Raw genomic sequence first — 23,512 nt, forward strand, 5'->3', positions numbered from 1 at the left:
AACGAACGAGAAAATTTTATCGCGTATCGTATATACCATCTGCCCCTTCGCGGTAAATTCTTTTTTTTTCGTTTCGCGAACGAAATATCGATTATGTAGACTCACGGAGTTTGATTCTGAAACGGACTTACAAAAATAGAATTTAATATCGACATTGTGTAAATAGTCTCTGGTCTCTTGCTGAGACTATGTCGTTACGAAATTGAATAATAATCCTTACGCAGGCATACATATACACAAGATCCGCCGCCCACGTCACCTTTATGCGGTAATCGCTCATTTAATATCCACCCAAAGAGAATTTAATCCTTGTACTGAAGGCAAAAAGATGTCACTGCGTGTCTACCTGGGATTATAATGGTTTTGTAATTATATAGTGATGTATACAAAATAAGACAATTTGCTTTAAAGACTCTTGAAAACAAATCCTGCCTTAAACAGAGTAGACAGATAAGAAAAGTTATCCAGGAACAGAGACAAAAATCACGTCCGTCATGATATTATAAATACATACAGATGAATTCGTGTTTTACATATATATATTAGGTGTTGGAATTAATTCGTAGCGTTTTACAAGTGATGGGAAGTACTTTCATTAATGTATTTTTTAATGCTCATGTGAAATAAATAACATTCTTTCATTAAAAACGCTACGAATTAATTCCAACACCTAATATATATATATATATAATAGAACACTTTACTGTTATAGAACTAATTATAGAACTCACTAACTATAAAAAAATCACTCATTTTTATACATGTGGATTTTATACACGTAAATTAGCAAATTAGTTGATAATGATAAATCTTTTGTTAGTATTAATGTAGATATTAAATGCTGCATATGCTTATTATACATTATTTTACTCTAGTAATCATGTAATTATTAGCAATAATTGAGAGTCGTACCCAATTTTTTATGTAATTTTTCTATTTATTTCTCGTTGTTTAGCATATTGAACATCGCAATAAAAATTAAATTACGACATCGTAGCACCGTTTAGGTCTTTATAATGAGCGATAGTGCACAAAGTTTGCTCGGCAGAACAACACGAACAATAACTTGTTAAGGATCGCTCAGAAGCGTGCATTATATGTTTCGTCAGTATTCCGACCTAAATATGATTTTGCACGCATTAGAGAAGCAGGAAATTCCGAGGCGTGAGTTATTTGTCATGATAATTCAACGAACTATGCATTTCTCAGCTGCGTACGCCAGCTCGATTAACGTAGCTGTACTCCGCTCTAATGAACGACAACTAAGTTTAAGCTGGGTATATTTGCTTTGGAGTATTGACGAGCCTCATATGCCAGCAAAAACGGCAAAGCCTTCAAGGCTGTTTTTCGATTCTCACTCAGAGAGATCCGGCGCACCCAGTGCGGTCCAATATAAATGTTTGATCGAACGCTAGAATTCTCCCAGCTGAACAGAGTAACTCGCCAGACAAATATTGCCTCCTTCCGACAAAGCCTTCGAGAAACTAGGATTTAACCCTTCTACCATTAGAAAAACAGTTTATTATACAGAGTATTCATGTCTGTCTTTGAAGGCGCTATTTCGTGTGATAAATTTCTAAAATACTAGATTTTAAAATTACGACAAATGCAAAAAGCTTTTTTATTTATATCAAATAATATTAAATAGTTTCGATAATCTGGAGCAAAATTAGAAAATGCACAAATAGAAATACTCTTATATCATATATAATTTCCGAAGAAGAAAAAGTTTAATATTTATTTATTTTGTATATATATTCTGAATAAGTTTTTTATTTATACTTTAATTGTTAGTAGAATAATTTTACTATCTATATTTATCTCTTTTGTTTATTGGTTGGTAAAATATTTTTTGGTTTCTTTGATTATAATAGCAAAAATAGTGGCAAATTTAGAATCACTATGCAAAAATATGTCAAAAAAAAATATTATTTATATATCGAGAAAGATTTATTTTTAACGAGAATCATATTACTATAACAATATTTTAGAATATTTTTAAACAACTATTTCGTAGGAATCCTCTTTTGATTAGTTCCCACATAAATGCAGCCTTGGTGCCACAACAGCTGCAAGCAATCCATGAGTTTGTATATACCTAGTCCCGCTAGGAATTTCGGTCTCTTGAAGATGAGGCTATTGTCGTGGGATATAGTCATAATAATAAAAACGATTCACCAATCGAATCAGCGAAATCCAAGGGAATTGATATTTTGGAAATACTTTCTAGAGACTGTCTCATCAATCGAGAACTTCTAAGTTTGTAAATGAATGCGAACATATTGTGAAGTTTCTTCAGTGGAAATTTTCAGCGTCGTAGAGATGTAGATATTTGTGGTTTGCACAAAGCAACAACGGCTCTAGTTCGTGGTCGTGTTTGCACTTTGCGTGCTCTATTATTCCTGGATTTAAAGAGAAATAGTGAACGCAAGGAGTCCCTTGAGACATGCATCCGCTATGTTCTTGGAATGTATTATTCAAACGTTTTTACGTAAGAAGATCGTGGAATAAAAGGCTTGACGCGAGATTGTTGCACGATTAAATTATACTATTTTCGATTAAAAAGTAGTAAAGATATTAAATTAAATATGCGACACGTTGAAATTAAATGATAATGAAATTATTTATTTATTAATTTCTAGAATGTAAAATATTATTTTCATACTGACAATTTTTAAATAATTTTTGAAGAAGCAAGCTCTCTGTAAAGAAATTTAGTAGGATTTTTTGCGTTTTCCAAGGGAAGTCGCTTTCATAATCTCATTCAAATGTAAAAAGTTTTATCATGAAAGAGTTAAGAGAATAATCGTATGTTTTCAGCTTTATATAAGGAAAACATCAAATGTAAAAAGCATAGAATCCCGCGGGTTTTTAAAATTCTGCATAATTTTATGGTATGTAATACGAGATACTTTGACGCGAGATAGTATCTTTGCCATAATTGGCTACTTCGTGACACATGTTGTCGGTCGCACTCTTTTTTAATTACATAAGTGATCTGCGTATTAATTACGGATACAATGTTCTGTGTTCTAGGTGAGGCGAGGACGTGAGGGTTGATCCAATGAATGGGGCCGAGCTCTGACAAAGGTATTGTCTAGAAATAATTTCGGGGGGACGAGTATGAAAAAAGGGTCGCGATTAATTCTTGCCATTATCAAAGGTAATGTTCATAATGCGAAAGATCTCGCGATCTCTCCTGTCTCTCGGACAATATTCTTTTCAGAATTCTCCTCTCAAGATACACGGGATCAGCATAACGCGTCTTTCTCTTTGTTTTAAATTGTTTCTTTAAAAGAAGGTGCTATGACTTCAAATATAATATATAGGGTCTATTTTTTATTTCTAGACTGTACTAGAACTTTCTTTCGCCTGCAGATATCAAATATTTATCTATTTCGCATTAAGTTTTAAAAGTGTATATTAGTTCAGTTATAGAAAACAGATCTATATATATATATATAGATCTATATATATATATATATATATATATATATATATAAGTAAAAGAAATTTTTTAAAAGTGAAACTGAAGGTTTGCAAACGTAGTCGCATATATATATATATGGAAATCATTAGGTATTTATTTTGTAATATTAATTTTTACATTCTATAAACATTCGAGACATAATATCAACCATAATATTAACCGATATTCACTCATTGAAGTGTTGAATTAATGTGTCTTTGTAATTAAACGATTTTTTTATTTTTAAGGTTAAAATTGAAGGAAAGATTATAAGACATTAATTTAAAATTATGTGAAAAAGATTTGTTATGAGCAATTTTTTACACACAATTGAGGAAAATATCTGAGTCTGCTGGACTTAAATATCGATTAGTTATACTTTTACTACATTTAATTGTACAAACGTGTAAAGTTAAACTTCAAAAAAGAAACATAGTAGTGATAATTGTACAGGTGACAGATATACAAGTTTTATATATAAAATTAATATACACGTAGTTCAATGAACTATTTTATAGTATAACTATAACTGTAAAATAGTTTATTCGATTATATGTAATATAAAACTTTTATAATTGATCTATAATTATAATCATTATAATTCATTTATTAATTATAATCATCTATAATTCTATACAATCGCTATCACTGTGTTTTTTTTCTAAATAAAAGAAATAAAAAAGATCTTCTACTGCGTTAACTTATGCTAAATTTGCATTTACTATAATCTGTTATATAATCTACTATTTATCTGATTTTGCATTGATTGACTTCGTCAGTGTTATACGGTATTTTAGAGTTTTTATGACAAGTACAAGCCTTATAGATCCACGATCTTATAATTATTTTAAAAGGAATCCTCGTGAAATTTTCTTAAAGATTTACGAATCAAGAATTTTACGAGATCACTTTCCGTAATTATTAATGCAGATATCAATTTTTGCAAAAGAACAAGTTGAAATTATTTTGTCGCTTGAATTGCGGCTCGGTCGATTAATTGGAATTTTATCGCCATCGGGGATTTGTTCAACTTCGTTGTTGAATGTCACTCGCAATGATCGTCGATAAATCTTAATCTAAGGAGTTAGTGCGCGTTTGCAGCAAAAAGCTATTCGGACAACGTTAATCTAATCCTTTAAACTCCATTTTAAACTTCCGTAAATCCGTAGTAAGTCTCTACTAAAAAGCACAGATCTCGAAGCCATTAAAATTTTTCAATATGTCTATTTTTTATTTGTATTTTCTTTGACGTTTTATACCAAAATTATTTATAGATATATTTTATAGAAAAATTTTATATGGGTTAATTAAACGGCTTATTGCAACAATAATCCTACAATATAATCAAACATGTGATATTGATAAATAAGTGACAGACTCTTTATTTGTCCTAGATGTTTTTACATGAAAAAGATTCGGAAGTACATTAAAATTTAGCTAGACACAAATCTGAAAATAAATGTTGTTGGATCATTAAAAGAATTATATAAATCATTACTAAAATGTAAAAAAGAAACTTTTTGTAGCATTGTTTACCAGTTTGAATTTCTTACATAATTATTTTGGTTGAACAAAATTATTTTCAGATCCGTATTTACTTTAAATTTTTAGATTAATAAAACCGTACACAAAATATACATTAACCTTTTGTTACAGTAAATTCTTCAATTTATATCTGTAAATGTCTCATTTATATTTAAGATTTTCACATTTCTGTATTCTTTCTTTGTATTGCTTATGTATGCATAATATACAAAAATGTATATATACAAGAATTCTTTGCAGTTTATACACTTATACAGTGTATTTTGCAATTCATGTATAAATATACAGTGTAAAATGTTCTTTACGATAGGATTAACGAAATGTCGAATGATATTTGCCTTATGTTTGGAAGCATTTCGAATACAGATTCGAGATCTTCCATTATCTTGAAATTGTGCTATAAAATATGCATGTTTCATAAATTCGATCTCGAAACACTCATGGAATTCACACATCTTTTCTTGAATCCTAAAGCCGATATTCATAGTCGGATCTTATTTTAAGACCGTCTTACGGCTCCTAAGTAATCACTATAGCCATATTAATAATTTTATAAATTTATAAATCGTGACGTTAGAAGCGAGAAATAACACATTAATTTCTATTACATGCTATTTGTAAATAAAAACAATTTGGATAAAACAAAATGATAAGATCGATTTAAAACATTAAAATAGATGAAAATTATGCTTATCTTCCTAACAGTCAGTAAATAATCGTAAAAAATGATAAAACGCACGTATGATGTAAGATTCTAAGTATATCTGCGATGATTACTCAGGAGACTTAAGTAATGTCTTAATTTTCTACTGGCACAGTGGAACATTCAATCATGGTTTGCATTTTGGATCATTCAGGGCTACAGCATTTTCTTTTTATTTTTATTTTTTAGATTATATAAAAATCTGAAAAAATTCTTGTATAATATTATTGAAACCTTTAATAAGTTTTTATTATAATAAGAACCGAATAGTATTAGGTGTTGGAATTAATTCGTAGCGTTTTTTAATGAAAGAATGTTATTTATTTCACATGAGCATTAAAAAATACATTAATGAAAGTACTTCCCATCACTTGTAAAACGCTACGAATTAATTCCAACACCTAATATTTTATTTATTTTTCACATATTGAAATCTGAGTAAGAGTTTCGAAAAAAATGCATTAATATTATCAATGAATTTAAACTTAATAACTTTTATGCTACAATAATTAAGGATATATACTTCGGAAAAAAATAGTGTGATAATGTTGACTTCAAAAAAGTGAATTATTTAAGAATGTATTGAGTAAGTATTGAGAAATGAAGATTTTTTTTTATGAGTATACAGTAATCAAGCTTTCTTGAAAACAAAATAATAAAGTGATAATAAATCTTACAATACATTAATTATAAATGTATATTTATTTATATTATAATTAGTGTAAAAAAGTATACAAAATTAAATAAATGACGTAATTTTTATTAAAAACGTGTATAGTTTGACAAAATTGAAAAAAAAAAAGATTAAAAAACATAGAAAACTATATTTTAAAGAAAAATCTCTATAATCATTGAAATTGAAACTATTTAACCGTCAAAAACATGTAAAATACTAAAAAGCACAAAAAATATTTTTGGTAAAAATATTTACGCGGATTGTATTTTAAATCATGAGGCCACAAACGCAACTTTGATTCGTTCTAGCAACAAAACAACTGCTCACTGACGGTTTTGTACAAACACATTGTCATCAAGTTTTTTTAGAACGATAGGTTTTTTTTTTAGGACTCCGCCTACTCTCTGTTTTCTTAAAATTTACAATGAAAATAACAACTGCAGAGTTGTTACAAAACTGGAAATCAGGGAAATATTGGCAAAATTTAAAACTGTCAGGGAAATTAGAGAAAAATTAAGGAATTTTGTAAAATTTCCTGGAAAATGAAAATTTTTGACTTTAAAGAAATTGAATATGCATATCTCATAGTTTTACGCAGTTTTGGAATATTATATACCAATTTAACATTTAAATGTAAACATTAAGTGTCTTAGTAACATTAATAGTAATTTACATTGCTATATTAAACTGTTCCCCCAACAAAATATTTGACGATTTTCAAATCAGGATGAAAATTTAAAAATATTATTGAAAGTATGAAGGAAAATCATGAAATTTTGTTTGAAAATCAGGGACAAGTTATGGAATTTTATAATGAAGAATTTTGTGTCATAACTCTGGACTGTACTTTAAAAATCCTAATATGCCGGTGGAATTAAGACGCTAATACGGTTCTGATTTAAATACAATTAATTATTTTATGATATCTTAAGACTGTACTTAGAATGATCTTAAATATAAAAAAAACTATGAGTATGAGTACTGACTATGAGTACTGACTTAAAAGCTCTGGATGTGTAAGATCCATGTTGCCGGAGATATTTACACTGGCTTGCACATGAAGTACCCATCCACGACGTTGTTGGATCTTTCGGTCACGGTAGATTTCCAGCTTGCTCTCGCTTCCGCCATCATGAAGTAACGGAAGTGGCTCATCTCTTCTTCCCCTCTCCCCAGAAACTCTTATCTATTTTCTTTCATCCGGTCGTAATGCTGTATCTTTTCAAAAAAGCGGAGAAACCCGAGATGCGCTTAAGAATATAAGCTCCACGCGTGAAATTAATGCGAAATTCGTTTCGGAGGAAATGGGATGAGAAAACTAGAGGGAACACAAAGGCATTACGACAAAGCGATCAAAAGACGGTGTCGAAAGACATTTTATATCCGAAGTGACGTGCTTCCGATGTAGAAATTTTCAAGTGTTTGCCTTTTCTTCGATGCAGAACAAAATGAGCGGAAAACGATCCCATCAATTGCGAAAATGACAAAGAAGCAATTAATTGTTCAGGGAAGTGCAAATGTCGAGACAATTTTGTTAGTGTTTTGTGTTGGTGGAGCAAAGGTACAAAGGGCATGAGGAATTAAACTGAGGCCAAATTATCTTCGTGATTGAGAAAGAGAAAATTTAAGATTGACCACTCGCTTACGTCATTTACTTTTAAGAGCTTTTCTTCTTTTCTGTCTGCTACTTGTTTTCTGTTATTGGCGCCATCAATGTGTCAACAAAATCTCACGTTCTCACTATAAGTTTCCGATATTTTTCCTTTCTTCGATTGTCCACTTTCGATTGTCCGCTAAACATTGAAACAAAAGTCGGACTCTTTCTTCAATCTACATTATCGTCAAGCATTAATTGAGACTGACTCGAGTGCCAATTTAACGTTAATAGCGGAGAGATAGCCGAGACCGTAAGAATGCCCATATCCGAAAGTGCAGACCTTCATACAATTTTAATAGAGTTCTAAAAGCCGTTTTCGTACGTCCGTAAAAGCACTTGCCACGTTTTAAAAGGCTCCTCTTGTGGTATACTTATTCTATATATCGCGTTTACGATTTAAAGCAGTTCCGCTTTCCTGACGTGACCAGAATAGATATCAACACGTCGTTTTATTTCGTCACTTTGTAAACCTATAACGTAAGACATCCGCTTTAGAAAAGAAATTTATTCAAAGATCCCCACAGGTTTTGTTATACCTATTTTGGTCTGCGAGAGTAGCGTTATGTATTTTCAATTTCTGGAAACTGCGAAGCTATCGATTCTGCAATATTGAAATGGAACTTTGGAACTATCGATCATCCAATATTGGTAACGCGAATCCAATCTTTTTGTTGTAGTATATATTACCATTATAGTATAGTATAGTTCTCCCATCCATTTATTCTAAACTGACTTTTTAAAATTATTGTTTAATTATATTATTTGTCACATCCATCAGATTAGTGCAGATCTGTCATGTTTACCTATTGACAAATGCCATATCAATTTCTCATTAAATCTTGAAACATTATAAATATCAATAAGTAAGATGAAATATATGCTTTTCATTTTATTACAAGAATTGGATAAAGTAGACGCTGTTTTACAAAAATCTGATGAAAAAAGTTATATTAAAAATAGAAAAAGAACATGAAAAGTGAGAAAACTACCTAAAACAGAAAATAGATATCTGCTTTATCTTGAACTCGATGCTCTCTATGTGCTCGTGAAACATTTCGGTAGACAAAGTCAAGTGTTGCAGAGATTCTAGGCGTTCCTCCGTTTTATGCGATTCGCTTCCGCGGTAGAAGCTTCGCGTTAGTCGGCATTTGGCATGCGACGTGAACTGACTTGGAATTGAGAGCCGCATTCATTAGCATTCCTAAACAATCGTGAACTTTTCTTATCTTAAACTTACATTCGTTCACCGAAACAGATAATTTAACTGATTCAGCAAGATTGCTGAAATTGCACAATTAAGATTTGATTTTCAATATATAAAGTAAATGTTTCAATAATTGAATGTGCCCAACGAAATTTATGAGAAAAATCAACAATATATTTGCAATTATTAAGTTATTTGTCGACGGCAAACTAAAAACAAATTAAATATTATTTATTTTATATTAAAATAATAATAATATAAATAATAGAAACATATCATTTTGATTGTAAATTATTGCAAAAACAATTATTTCTTTCAAATTTCGCAGAGACAGTTTCAGTTTCATTTATCTTTTTATCTTGATCTGTTTTAAATAAGACACAGTTCCAATTTTTAAAAATATTGTATATTTAGCTAAATATATAGTGTGTTTTTATTATGTTTGTAAAAAACTGAAAATTAAATTTAGAAAATTTATGTTAAAAGCTTATTGGTACAAATACAATTGATATATGATATATTATATCAATAAAATTTCAGTTAAATTTAAATGCAAAAATAAATATTATTTTTTAGATTTACATATATGACAGTATTTTTTTGATGACCGATAACACAAAGTTTTATATTTTTTTTATAATGCTTAATAAACAATAGTCGAACTAGTAACAAGGAATAATCTTTATATTATTATTTACTAATTAATAGTAAATAATAATAAAGAATTGATTATTAATTTCTTCTTATTAATTCAATTATTGAAACATTTATCTTAGACTTATCTCAATGTGATGTAAAAAAAGTGATAAAAAACAACACGTGAAAAATTCTTAAAGTAGATAATCATATTGAAATAACAGTGTCAGCAAACTTATGTTATTTCTATTTTAAATTATAAGTAAGGTAAGCAGAGTGTATGAAATTCTATTTCTACTTGACGAAAGTTTATACAGTATAAATATAATAAACTTGCGATCACATACACCGATTACTTTGCCACGCTGTTTTATTTTTTATTTCTTTCTACTGACATTCTTGCATTTTCCCTTCTACATATATTTATCTTAATTCTTCTTTTAATAGTATGCGTCAAAGGAGATAGTATAAAGGCGTTTATTTGAATTATGCTATGATCGTAACAATTTGTAGAATGCGTGTTGAAAGATGAAGTTGCTGCGATAAAATTATTAATTACTCTGTAACATTATTTCTCAAATTCTAACATTTAGCAATAAATAAAATAAAAAAATTGGTTTGATTTTAAGAAAATATGGATAAAGAAAATATGGATAAAATTGTATAAGATTAACACAATCACCTGTAAAACTTTCTATTATAGAAAAATTTGCTGATTGTGAGTAAAGTTGTTGGAATTCTTGCGTCATAATACGTAGTTCCATAGTTGTGCTAACGAATTTCTGAATCGTAAAGGTTTCTTTGTTTCTTTGATTTCAACAAAATGTTAGAGGTTACTTACTATCAATGTGGAAGTATTTGTAGTTTTTTAGATAAGTTCGTATTTTTATTCAGTCAATGTACTTATTGGATTGGAACAAGAATTCCTAGCGCTACAAACTTCAAAATTCAAGCAACTGTTTAACTTTCTTAAAAATGAACGAAATTTAAATTAAAAAAAAGGGAATTAAAGTTTAAATTCTCTATGTTTGCAAGGTCACTATGTCTTTTGAATTTCTGTAAGTTTACTAATTTTTACATATAGAAAACTACCAGATGGGCAAAATCGGAAATTTTCTTCTCACTTTGGACCTGTTACACTTTGAACCTGTTCCAAAAAAATCTTGCGAAAATTTTTGTTTTTTTAACACAAAGCTTAAAGTTTTTTTTATAAAATTATTTTTTTTATATTTCTAAGATTTTTGTTACTGAATTATCTGGATTAAATAAAAGGATTTTTTGATTTTGATTTTGATTACTCATAACTTCGTTAAAAATCATCGTATCGTAATTTAAAAAAAAAATTTTTAAAGCTGGAACTTTGTTTTATTGAATGGTAATTGTCTAATTTAAAAAAAAAAATATGTAGACATGATACAAATAAAGTTGCGCAAGAAATATTCACAATTATTATACCTCCATTTTTTTATATTGTCAATTAATTACATACACCAAAAAGTATTACGATTAAAATAATTAAAACGGATATATTAATGCTAGCTAAATATACAGGTTAATAAAAAAAGGCTGCGTATACATACAATATGAAACACGAAGAACCGGAAAAAGATTCGCCGTTAGGTGCCGATCCCGTATTTATTTTTGCAACGTTGAGTCAAGGTTTAAGACGTGATTTTCGCCGGAATTAGCAAAGATTTATCCGTATTAGCTGCGTAAAAAGGAAAACACATCGAGCTTCCTCAATTGTTGTTGTGGGAACATGCAAGTTAATTTTTTCTTTTCAATTTCCTTTCGGCGTCCTTTCTCTTTTATCTCTTTCTCTCTCTCTCTCTCTCTCTCTCTCTCTCTCTCTCTTTCTTTCTTTTCCCTTTAATTTAGGACATTCCGGCGTTTCGCGAAACAAGCTTATGAACGTCGTCACACACCTCGAAAGTTCTTCCAGAAACTTGCAAGTAGACTATATCAGAAGAAAAAGCCGCGATATTTCGCGCGCACTTACATTTTTATCGCTGTTTGCAGCAATTTCCGCGCACCATCATCAAATTGAGTCTTTGTTAAGTTTCTTCACTTTCATGAAAATCGTGAGAACGCACTTGACTTAGTTTGTCGATGAAATTTCGCATTTGTTCCATTTCTGTTAACAGTAGAGTTCGCTGCTTCTTCGGGAAGTGGCCATACATTCATTACGAGGAATTAAATTAAAAATTAAAACGAAGACAAAATTAATTTAATTCGAAACTGAGATATATTTGACTGAGATTTGGTCTCAACTCGAAATCTATTGATTATGTAATAGATATATTTTTCTTTATATAAAATGTGTATTAATTTATAAACTAATGAAATGATTAATATTATCAGCGCAAATAATTTAACAAATATGCACAAAAAGATCTCAAAGGCTATATCTTGTAAAATAGTTTCTATATGTTTTGGTTGTAGGAAACATTGCAATCAAACTTTATATCAATTTTTATTATCTATATATAATTTAGTAAAAAATATTTTAACTCTCTAAAAGTGACGTCATATCTTGTTATAAAAAAAATTTTTTTTAAATTTTATTTTTATGTAAAATTTGTTGATATTATCTACTCTATATATAAATATATGTATATATATTGATTCATAATTTTTTAAATTGGATATTATATTTCAGTAGGTATTCAGTGCTAATACATTTTCATCTTCACTTATCCTTTTGGTTTCATTCTCAGTGTGGAATATTCTGCTACGCTATAACTTTTTTATTAATAAAGAAGCATTTGTTTGTTTGTTTGTCACCGTGCCTTGATGTCTGGCATTTTAATTAATTACTCTAACTCTTCAGTGCCATTATATACTGTTTTGTCATGTGCTTATCATATTGAGTGTTATGAAAAATATCGCATAAAAAATAAAAACATAAATACATAAAAAAATTTAAATAAAAATAAACATCTTATAAAATAAATATTTATTTATCTAAATAAATATTTTATTAAAAATAATTATTTAATAAACATATTATATTTAATTTTTTTGTTTAAAAGATTTATCATAATATATATTGTTTATTTTTACGTTATAATAACGTTGTATAACAACATAATAAAAATGAACATATAAATAAACATATAAATTTTTGTAAATAAAAAATTTTTTATAAAATATATTTATTTTTATGCGATATTTTTTACAATATCTTATGTACATGATAAAGCTGTATAGTATAGCACTGAAGAGTTAAAATCTGCGCAGATTCTGAATTTATTCATAAATTTAATTTTTCACGAATTTAATTTTCAAGTGGAAATTTGCGACACTCATCCTTAGAGGATAAAACATGTAATCTCTACTTTTGAGAAAGCGACGTTATTACGGAGTCAGATAGCAGAAGACATTTAGGCAATCGCGTTTCTCGTAATCGCGCGTAAGAAGCTAAGCGAGATCTTAACAAATTGTAATTCGCGCAATTGCTGCCGTGAATATTAAACTGTTCGAGGCAAGAAGATCGCGCGGTGCGACATTTTGCGGAAGTCACAGGTGCATTCGCGAATGGCACATAACTCCACCGGGAAAAGTTGGACGCAAAGCTTCGGGATGGCGCGAAGACGCTACTACTAGGAATTCTCTTCGCGATCTGGGAAGTTAACTTCGTTCGTACTTTTCGCCTCGCTTTGATAAATCGACCCGAGAAGTGTAATTCCGTATACGCGGTCGCAATATTCGTAATGTTCGCGATATTTTTTCGATGCCACTTTACGGAAGCTTCTGTGTGGGAGCTTCTGAGGAAAATGTGTTCTAACCATACTTAGATTTATGCGATATTTATCGCATTGGAAAAGTAATGTTTTTGATCGGTAAAAGTTTGAGCAGTAAATTAAAATTGAAAATTAAAATTATTTTTCTTTTTTGCCTCTCATTTATTAAATCTGTTGTAACGAGAAGCTCATTTACATATGTAGGTATGCAATAATGAGAAAATGGCGATTACTTGAAATTATTCATACTTTCTCCCTGGAGTACGATTTCACACAAAAGCAAACGAAATTACGTTCTGTGTGACGTGCTGTGGTATGAAATTCGGAATTTTTAACATTCTTGAACAATTTCCAATGCTTACAGAGAATCGTCATTAATCCGATTTTTGCTGGAAATCCGATTAAAAACCGGCATCGACGTACCAGGGGCGCTCTGATGCAATTTATGAAACGTGACCGTAAAGCTCACCGTCGCAAAAATGAACGCTCGGATGACGACGCTAAATCGCTGACAATTAATACGCTGTCCCTACGTGTCCGCCGTTATTTTTTACAATATTGTTTGGAGCATTTTAATGCGATAAATTTGTTTACAAACGAACAAGGCAGAATGAAAACTCGCTGCGCGATGTATAAAGAGCGCGATTAATTATTCTGCGAATGAACTTTGTTTTATAATCGTTCAATCATGTAAATTATCTTTACAAAACTGTCAGTCTCCTCTGTACGATCCGCTAGAGAGAAATATTACATATATATTTTTTTCTTTTTTTTATTTTATATTGCATATCAAATGTCTAGGTCGCCGCCGGATACAACTCGACATAGGCCGCTGAAAGAGTCATTTCATGTGCCACCGCGAGTTGTATGGCGAGCTTTTCACATATTACAATTCACAACTGACATCGGTATTTTGATACCAGCTTTATTGCTAATTCGCCGACCTTTAAAAACGACCAACTCACGGCCACACGTATAAATAGTCAGAATATTTCATCTTTTCCCTCGCCACGATACATATGTCGTTTTAATATGGAAGAGTTCACTTTGAAACCTCTTATGTAGTATCAATGTATATGAACATATCCTTTGACCTAGCTATTATGAGTTTGAAAAAACTGTGGAGATTCATATGTATTAATACAAAAATTCCATTAAATGAGTATATAATTACAGTATCTCTTATTTTCAATTCAAATAATATCATTAAATGATCTAGGGATTGATATTTTCACATTCATTCTGTTTTACTACCGTATGTAGATGATATCATATTAGCCGCACCAGAAGATCAAATTAATGCAATACTAGACAAATTTAATAACTATCATAATAGAAATAAATTCACAGTTGATTATCATGATAATGAAAGTATCAATTTTCTTGATGTTAATTGAGGATAGAAAAATTACATTTGATATATATAAAAAACCGACTAACTCAAGAAGATACTTGAACTTTCTTTCCAATCATCCTATAGATCATAAAAGGGCACTTATAAGAGCAGTTATAAGGGACAATTCAATCGGATATTATTTTTGTCACAATTCCAGGAAAATAACATCTCTAATATAATAAAAACATTAATTGATAATGATTATCCTTTGAATTTTATTTTTGCCACGATAAACAGAATCAAATCACTTTTAGACAAATATAATTCAGAGGAAAAAAAACATACATGATAATAACAGTTTTAATAATTACATTTTAAAAAGCTTCTTTACAATCCTTATATTAATATAACATCTGAAAAATTTAAATGTTTATCTCATAAATTTGGTTTTAATATTGCGTACAAACCTATGAATAAATTAGATAAATTTATTAAAACCGGAAAAGACGTGTTAAAAAAAGAAGATAACAGCAATGTAATATATAAAATAAATTGTCAAGATTGTGACTCCTCTTACGTAGGGCAAACTAAAAGAAAACTTAAAATCCGAATCAAAGAACACAAAGCAAATATTAATAAACCAACAAATTTGTTATCTGTTGTATCTTGCCATCAATTACAAAGATCATGTCTTAAATTGGAATAATATTTTAATCTTGAATTCAGAAACATCGTTATTACAAAAGAACAATTTCTGAGATACACATTAAGAAACGAAAATCAGGATTGAATAAGTAAAGTGACATCGATCGATTATCGGAATTATACTTGTCCCTATTAAATTAATAACATTACAACTTTCACTTACAACTTCCATTCTACTCCTTTAATTTTCTCCTTCTTAATTTTTCTAGTTAATATAAATACAGAAGGACAGACACAGAGAAACACAAACATTCTGTGAAGTAATGTATTAAAAAGTTTCTTCCATCTTTAAAAATTCAAATTAAGAATGGAAAATTATCAATGAATAATTGTAACTCTTATTATATACGAGTAAAGATATTAAGTAATTGTTAGTACTATCTTTATAATCATGTATTAAAAAAATCTGTATAACTTTGTAATTATGTAAATTCAAATTAGAACTTGGAAATTCTTTACAACACAAGGATTTGCAATTAATAGCGAACCAACATTGTAATAGTCACACAAATTCACAAGAACTTTATACGATTTCATACACTCAACTTCTTATATTAATTGGCCATCGCACATTATAATGGATTGAGATTTAATCTCTTATAATTTTTAAATTATAATTTTTAACTTATTTAACTTCCGACTTAAAATTGTATAATAGAACATACTGAAGGCCAAATATCGGCCGAAACGTCTATGAATTTCAATTTGTAATGATTATTTTAAATATGTGACATCGCAACAAATAATCGGCGTATTGACTGTATGCTTCTTCTTTAACTTTTCTTTACAAAAAGTCATATTTTGAAAAAAAAACGAGAAAAAATTACCTATACATAATTATGTATACATATTTTTAATCATATACTTTTTATATATGAGAAATTTTTTTCTCATTTCTTTAAAATTGAATTTTTGTAAAAAAAAAAACGATGCGAAAATTATATTTTTAATTATTTTTTATACCTTCTCATTATATTAGGTGTTGGAATTAATTCGTAGCGTTTTACAAGTGATGGGAAGTACTTTCATTAATGTATTTTTTAATGCTCATGTGAAATAAATAACATTCTTTCATTAAAAAACGCTACGAATTAATTCCAACACCTAATATATTACTATTATTTTTCTTGTATCAAACAGAAATTTTGCAAAAGAAAGAAGTATATTACGTATGGACGTATTTCGTATATAATTATATACATTTATATACGTATATTTTTAGATAAATCATTTTTTATCGGATAGTGCTTTTTAACATAAATTAAATGGACCTTAAAATTAAATGAATCGAATGTCAGTAACTGTGTTACAGGTTTTGCATCAGCACCGGAAGATTAAATGAATTTATCAAAAGATTTTTTCCAATGTTATAATTTTAAATTTAATAAGTATATTATCTTTTCAGAAATTTTGCACACAGATAAGTAAAATAGTTTGCATCAAAGGAATGCAAAGTTAATGTTGCAAATTATCAAAATGAGATAGAAAGTATGAACAAAATTAGCTTAATTTTAAATGATTCAGTTAAACAGGAATTAATGCGCAACATTATTTTAATTATTATTGCAAGAGTATATTATGTGTGTTTGTATGTGTGTATGTGTGTGTATGCGCAATATATAGTACTTGAAATAGAAATGTTAATGGAAATGTTAATGGATTTTCTTACCTCGTATAAATAGCGCAGATGTTTCACTTGTTTACGCCGATCTTGCTTTTCCCAAATTCAATTCCGTAAATGTCTCGAAACAGATCGACGCAATAGATGCTCACCCGTTACCACGAGTGTCGCATTGACGATAATTTACGAGTAGACGCCATCGCGCGAGAATAATGACAGAATGTTTCAGCCCTGGCAACCATGAAGCGACGAAACGTATTCTGAGCCGAAATTCATTTCATTATTATTTATTTCGTTTATTTCGTTATTAAATGTCAATTTGTTTTGGTTCATTATTAAACGATACCGCGCGCAGAATTGCGAAGTTGGCGAAAATGTTAGCGAGAATCGTGGCTTAATTAATATTTGAAAACATCGGCACGATCAATTTTAAATAAATTAACGTTGGAACAAGGTACATCGGGGATCAGCAGAAATGCAAAATTAAAGGACGCATACATTATCGCGGAGGCAAAGGAACGCATACATTACTGGTGCACGACCGGCGGTTTAAATCGACGACGAAAAACGCTGACAAAACGTGACGAAAATTTTCGGCGAGCGTACAAAAGCCAGATCGTTTCTACCTCGGCACCTTTCCCAATCTCTGTCGTGATCTGACACGCTTTAATTCCAATTATATGCAAATTCGACCGCAACCACCTGCGAACGTTTAATTGCCGATTGTTCGTTTGATTTTGAACTTTATTGCGGCCCTTTCGCGGAAAATCGTCTAACATGCGTACAAGTATCTTATTTTGTGCTCAATTACGCTCCCTTGCACTCCGAATGTCGCGTGAAACGATAGAATTACGCGACGGCAGGAGAAATTGCGGAATGTATTAGTATTTATCGATGATGACTATAAAATACGTTTATTTTTAGAGAGCCGTATAAGAAAATTGCTGAAGTGAAAATTAAGTGCCTTGAAAGACATAATGTTGGGCACTCATAAATGTTACTATCCGTAATATCTTTATGCAGTTTTATATCTTCTATATTCGATGCATTACGTTAAAGGATGTATCAGATGTCTCTGCAAAAAGTAGCTGAAATTAGAAATTTATACTTTCCGTTCCGTAGAAAAATGAATGTTATATAAAACCAAACATATAAACCAATTTAATAAAATTAATATTTGTATTTAATAATATAATTATATATGCTGAAAAAGAAAATTGTTCATTTGATTAAATTAATTACTTATTTGATAAAATTTAGTTTATCTTTATTTCTTTCGTTGGAAAATGCTATAGATATGTATTTAAATATATTATGTTTGACTTATAATAAATACATACATTCTTCATCAAAGGAAATAAAGACGAACAAAATTAATTTAGTCAAATAATTTTTTCTTAGTTTATATGAATGGAAATTTTTTTATTTTGTCTTTTAAAAATGTATCTATTTCTTATTGATATAATTTTTTATCCAGATTCTAAATTGCTGCCGAACTTTTTGTGTTACTAATACAAATATAATATAGAAAAATCTGTACTTTTTTCATAATTTTTTTCATTTTATTAATAATATATTCTTAAGAATTAACAATTTTTAATCTTCATGATACAATGCGCAGTTTGAACAAACCGGGAATACGATTAAGCTGATGAAAAGTTCGAAAAAATCAAGCGGGAGTAATCTACAGAGATTACCGAGTTTCGCGATTTGACCTACTATATAAATTGCGACTATAAAAAGTCGTACCGCGATTAAAACCTGCAAGAAACGAGCGATGGAGACGCGCGACCAATCCTATCAAGATAATTTACGTTCTCGGCTTGGCAAGTCAATATCAACGAAGGTTCGCGCAATAAAATTCAATCTTATCACGTCGCAGAAAGAGAAGGAGATATTGTACGCGCAGGTATTAAACTTTATCTTATATATTATTCTTATTTTATTATCGCGATCACAAAGTCACTTCATCTCACGCAAGCGGAATCGTTTGCTTGTCAACGTCGCTATGAAGTCTCCTTCATTAATATCTAAGCGTATCCAGGAATTTTTTGGAGGGAAAGTTTCATCAATTTTGTTATTATGTAAACAGTAATTTTTTCTGTTGGGAAAAATGGTTAGTTGAAACATAATGAAATGATATTTTCAGAGAAAAAATTGAAATAGATGCAATAAAAATATTTATTTAAAGAATTGTCTATAAAGAAAAGTCTATAAAGATATACTATTTGAAATAATATTTTACATAATAAATATAAAATTACTATTTGAAATAAGTATTTTACATAATAAATATAAAAAGCCAAATATTTATTATTTACACTAACAACACAACTTGAAAAAAAGTATTTATTTGACATTTCGATATTTCAAACAGTATTTTTTTTATAGATTCATCCTTTAAATAAATTCTATTTTAACTTTTCTCCAGCATTGAATTTTGTGCATTATAGGAAACAATTTAATGCTTTCAGCAAAACTATTTAGTTGAGGCATTTTTTAATAACAATCAAATATTTTGTTTATATAAGAAAAAATTCAACTTTTACAATTTCTATGCTTCAGAAATAACAAATATGTGTAAATTAATTAAACAATTTAGTTCGCATAAAATTACAATTTTGTTTGGTACATTTTAACCAAAAACTTTTGTTTGATGTATTTAATCAAATTTTTGTATTAGGTGTTGGAATTAATTCGTAGCGTTTTTTAATGAAAGAATGTTATTTATTTCACATGAGCATTAAAAAATACATTAATGAAAGTACTTCCCATCACTTGTAAAACGCTACGAATTAATTCCAACACCTAATACAATAAAATTATAGTTCACAGAACGAAACACTTTTCTTAATATTGATAAATTACCAATGTTTCCAATCTTATTGTTAATAAATTACCTTTTTAAATATTTTAGCTCGGGTTTTCTTCTTGTTTTCAATTTTGAATGAGAAAAATATATAAATATTAAATTTTGTAAACTATAACTTTCTTTTTCTTAATGAAAGTTTAGGCAAAATATAATTATTGAAAACAAAATGTATAGTTGTGTGAATAAAGTACTCATTAATATGTTAGCACATATTCAATTATTGGCTCAAAAACTTTGAGAAAATATTCCGTATGTATTGGATACTTTGGCAAAAAATTCTGATTAACAGAAAATTTAAAACCTACTTACATGATCATATAATATCGAGAAAAAATATTTTATACAACAAAAATTTATTCAGGATCGAAAGCAAATGTATATTTTTTTATAATATAAAATAAGAAAATGAATGGATTTAAACCTTCTACTTCACTATTTTTCCAGTGGATTTAAACTTCCTACTTCACTATTTTTACACTCATGTATCCATTAACGAAACAAATTTTAGATTTTGAGAGATTGTTGTTATTTACGTGGTATAAAATTTTCAGCGCGTATCGCGCAGCATCGGAGAATTTCCGGGAAACCTTCAGCTGAAAAGCCAACCGGAAGTGCTCTGGAACACCTCGTATCTCCGTTCACAACAAGACCGAATTGTAGCGTTGCTTTTCGCGCAAACAAGACCATTAATTTTCAGACCGGAAATTGGCGGGTCAATAATTTGCCGCCTGCACACGGAACGCGATGAATTTTCATTTTCCATCGCATAGGTGGATCTTCGACATCGAATGCACGATTGATTCGGGACAAGTGCCATGTTCTCCTAGAACACTGACGCCGTGACTGCTGCTGCTGCTAGTGGTAAATATCAGGGCGGCGATACGACACCGTTTGTTCCCATTTCTCTCCGCCTTTATCGGTTCGACCATACTCGACCGGTCGTTTCAGTAATGTGTGATTTATAGTGGCGGATATGCCGCGCACATGGCATTCCTCTGCGTGGAAGTCACGTTCCGCCGCTGCATTGTTTCGATCCGAGTACGTTGAAAAATCGTCGTTGCATCGCTTCTGATCTCTCCTGTCAATGATGCAGTCGTGCGCCGTCGCGAACAAGTTTACTTCTCGCCGTAGATCCTTTATTTTCCTCCCGCATATACCTATATATTTTATCCTGTGTATATTTTCTTCTGTATATCTGACGGGAAAAATAATGAAGAAATTCTTTCTAAATGTAAAGTTACGTGAAACCGAAAATCAATAATTTTAAATTTAGATAAGTGAAACTGTGTGCCACATTAAAAATTTATTTTTGAAAAAGTTACCTCTTCTGAAGACGTGAGCTTTTGTTGCAAATTTTATTCCGAATCTTTTCAAGAAAGAGAAAGAGAGAGAGAAAGAGAGAGAGAGAAAGAGAGAGAGAGAGAGAGAGAGAGAGAGAGAGAGAGAGAGAGAGAGAGGGAGAGAGAAAAGGAGAGAGGACCTATTCCATTATACACGCACGTTACGAGTTCTCTTCTTTAGATTTACAATTCGATTGTTAGTTCCTGAAAGAATAGCATTGTTCGGTACAATGAATGGTCAACGAGTTCGTGTTGCAAAAATGACGATGCACTCGTTGCACGCGACATTTCACCTAGGACTGCAATTTCCCAACAGTTTCGTTTAACTTTCGTGGACAATTTCGTTTTTCCTCACCCCGTGCGCACGTCAGGAACACCCTGTCGTCATCCTATATGCAGTTTTTCATTTCTGCGACTAAGCGAAGGCTACATTCATTCCCTAAACGATTATTAGTTCACAATCATGACTTCGTCGCGAGACCCTGTCGACACAATTATACGAGAAAAATACGGGTCATCTGTCAACATCAACCAACAAATACTGATAGTATTATTAATCTTCATATGTATAATCAATATTGATGAATTAATGCAAAATATTAATGAAACTTTCATTGCGAAAAACATTATCTCATCCTGGCTGAGATAATATTTTTCGTAATAAAAGTTTCTTATTTGAAATAAGGGTGGATTACATATACTCGCGATTGTCCAAACGTTTCGGGTCGCGATTATTAGCATCTCAAATTGATTGTGTCTTAATGTTCGAATGTTTCGGCGCACAGTCACAATTGAAATTAATTAAATTCCTGAACTTATATTATATTATGAATAATATTATATTATTCGAAACTTCCAACTTTGACCGATCCTTAAAGCGCTCTCTACTATAATATAAATTTTATTATATTGATTAGTATCACTGATTGCAAAAGATTCATAAAAGGATGGTCTTTTTATTTGGATATTTATTGTAATTCGTTTATTCGGATTATTATCGATATTTGAATATTTATTGCATACTCTCGTTTATTGCATTTTTTTGTAGTTTGGAATTTGAATACAATTAACTCGTTTGTGCGTGGCGCAGTGTTTCGTTACAAGCTAATTTTAGGAAATTTGCATTGCAATATAATGCATCGATTTCACGTTGTTCCTTTTTGAATTTATTCTCGAGCCATTCTTTTCCTCCCCGTTCGACAGCACGTCACATTTATTTTGCTGAAGTCATTCGTATACGTTACACGATCATCAATCGTCGTTTCGGAATGAGAACGAAGGAAGTTCTTCTTATTTCTTGTCGAAAAAAGACAGCATTTTATTTGGGTCAATTTGAGAAACGAATTGATGAATAAGATAATTAGATTCCATTCGAATTTGTGTGTAGGTTTTTCTTTGAACTCTTCGCAATAGCTTTATTATCACATATCTAAAATTATCAGTTTAATCTGATAATTACTAAGATGATAATTTACTGATGATTTTGATAAAATTTGTTATTTCTGATAGTTTTATATATATATATATATATATATATATGCATAAATAGGCTGCATTTATATTTTTTGCATAAGATAAAATACTCGTATTAGATTTGTTCGTGTTTGCATTTTTTGTACTCAGAATTTTCGCTTTTTTTCTCTCCCTCTAACATCTAAATATATTTATCTCGTTTTAAGTGCGAAATTTTTGGGGATTTCAGGTAATATGAAACAACGGAACAAATCTATTCTCTTCAAATGTATTCTATCAGTTGATAAAAAATTTATCTAAAAACAAATTTTGTCGATAATTGTCAGTTTGTTTTTTTCTGAACATGAACTGATTTTAAAATTTAGTTTTTTATTAAATTATTTAAAATTTTTCTTTTTGTTCGGATTAAGTATTCCGGTGCAATTACGGTAATTGAATATACAATATAGAAAGAATTTATTTTCCATAGAAAAATATAATTTAAAATATTTTAATTTTTTTTCTTCGTGTTAACAAATCTCAATTATATATG

At 29.8% G+C, this 23,512-nt stretch overlaps 1 protein-coding gene across 9 annotated transcripts in view; it reads left to right on the forward strand.

Annotated features, from left to right (window-relative positions):
- The window catches only part of Trpgamma (Transient receptor potential cation channel gamma), a 126,428-nt gene that overhangs the window by 26,752 nt on the left and 76,164 nt on the right, over window positions 1-23,512 (forward strand). For 8 of the 9 annotated variants that reach the window (XM_087413864.1, XM_087413889.1, XM_087413895.1 and 5 more), the window contains one exon: window positions 3,037-3,090. The exons of the other annotated variant lie outside the window; for it this stretch is intronic. The gene's annotated coding sequence lies outside the window, so the exon portion shown is untranslated. The remainder of the gene's footprint in view (window positions 1-3,036; window positions 3,091-23,512) is intronic. 9 annotated transcript variants of the gene reach the window in all.

Source organism: Acromyrmex echinatior, chromosome 1 (assembly GCF_024713525.1).
Source record: "Acromyrmex echinatior isolate Ae372 chromosome 1, ASM2471352v2, whole genome shotgun sequence".
Lineage (NCBI taxonomy): Eukaryota > Metazoa > Arthropoda > Insecta > Hymenoptera > Formicidae > Acromyrmex > Acromyrmex echinatior.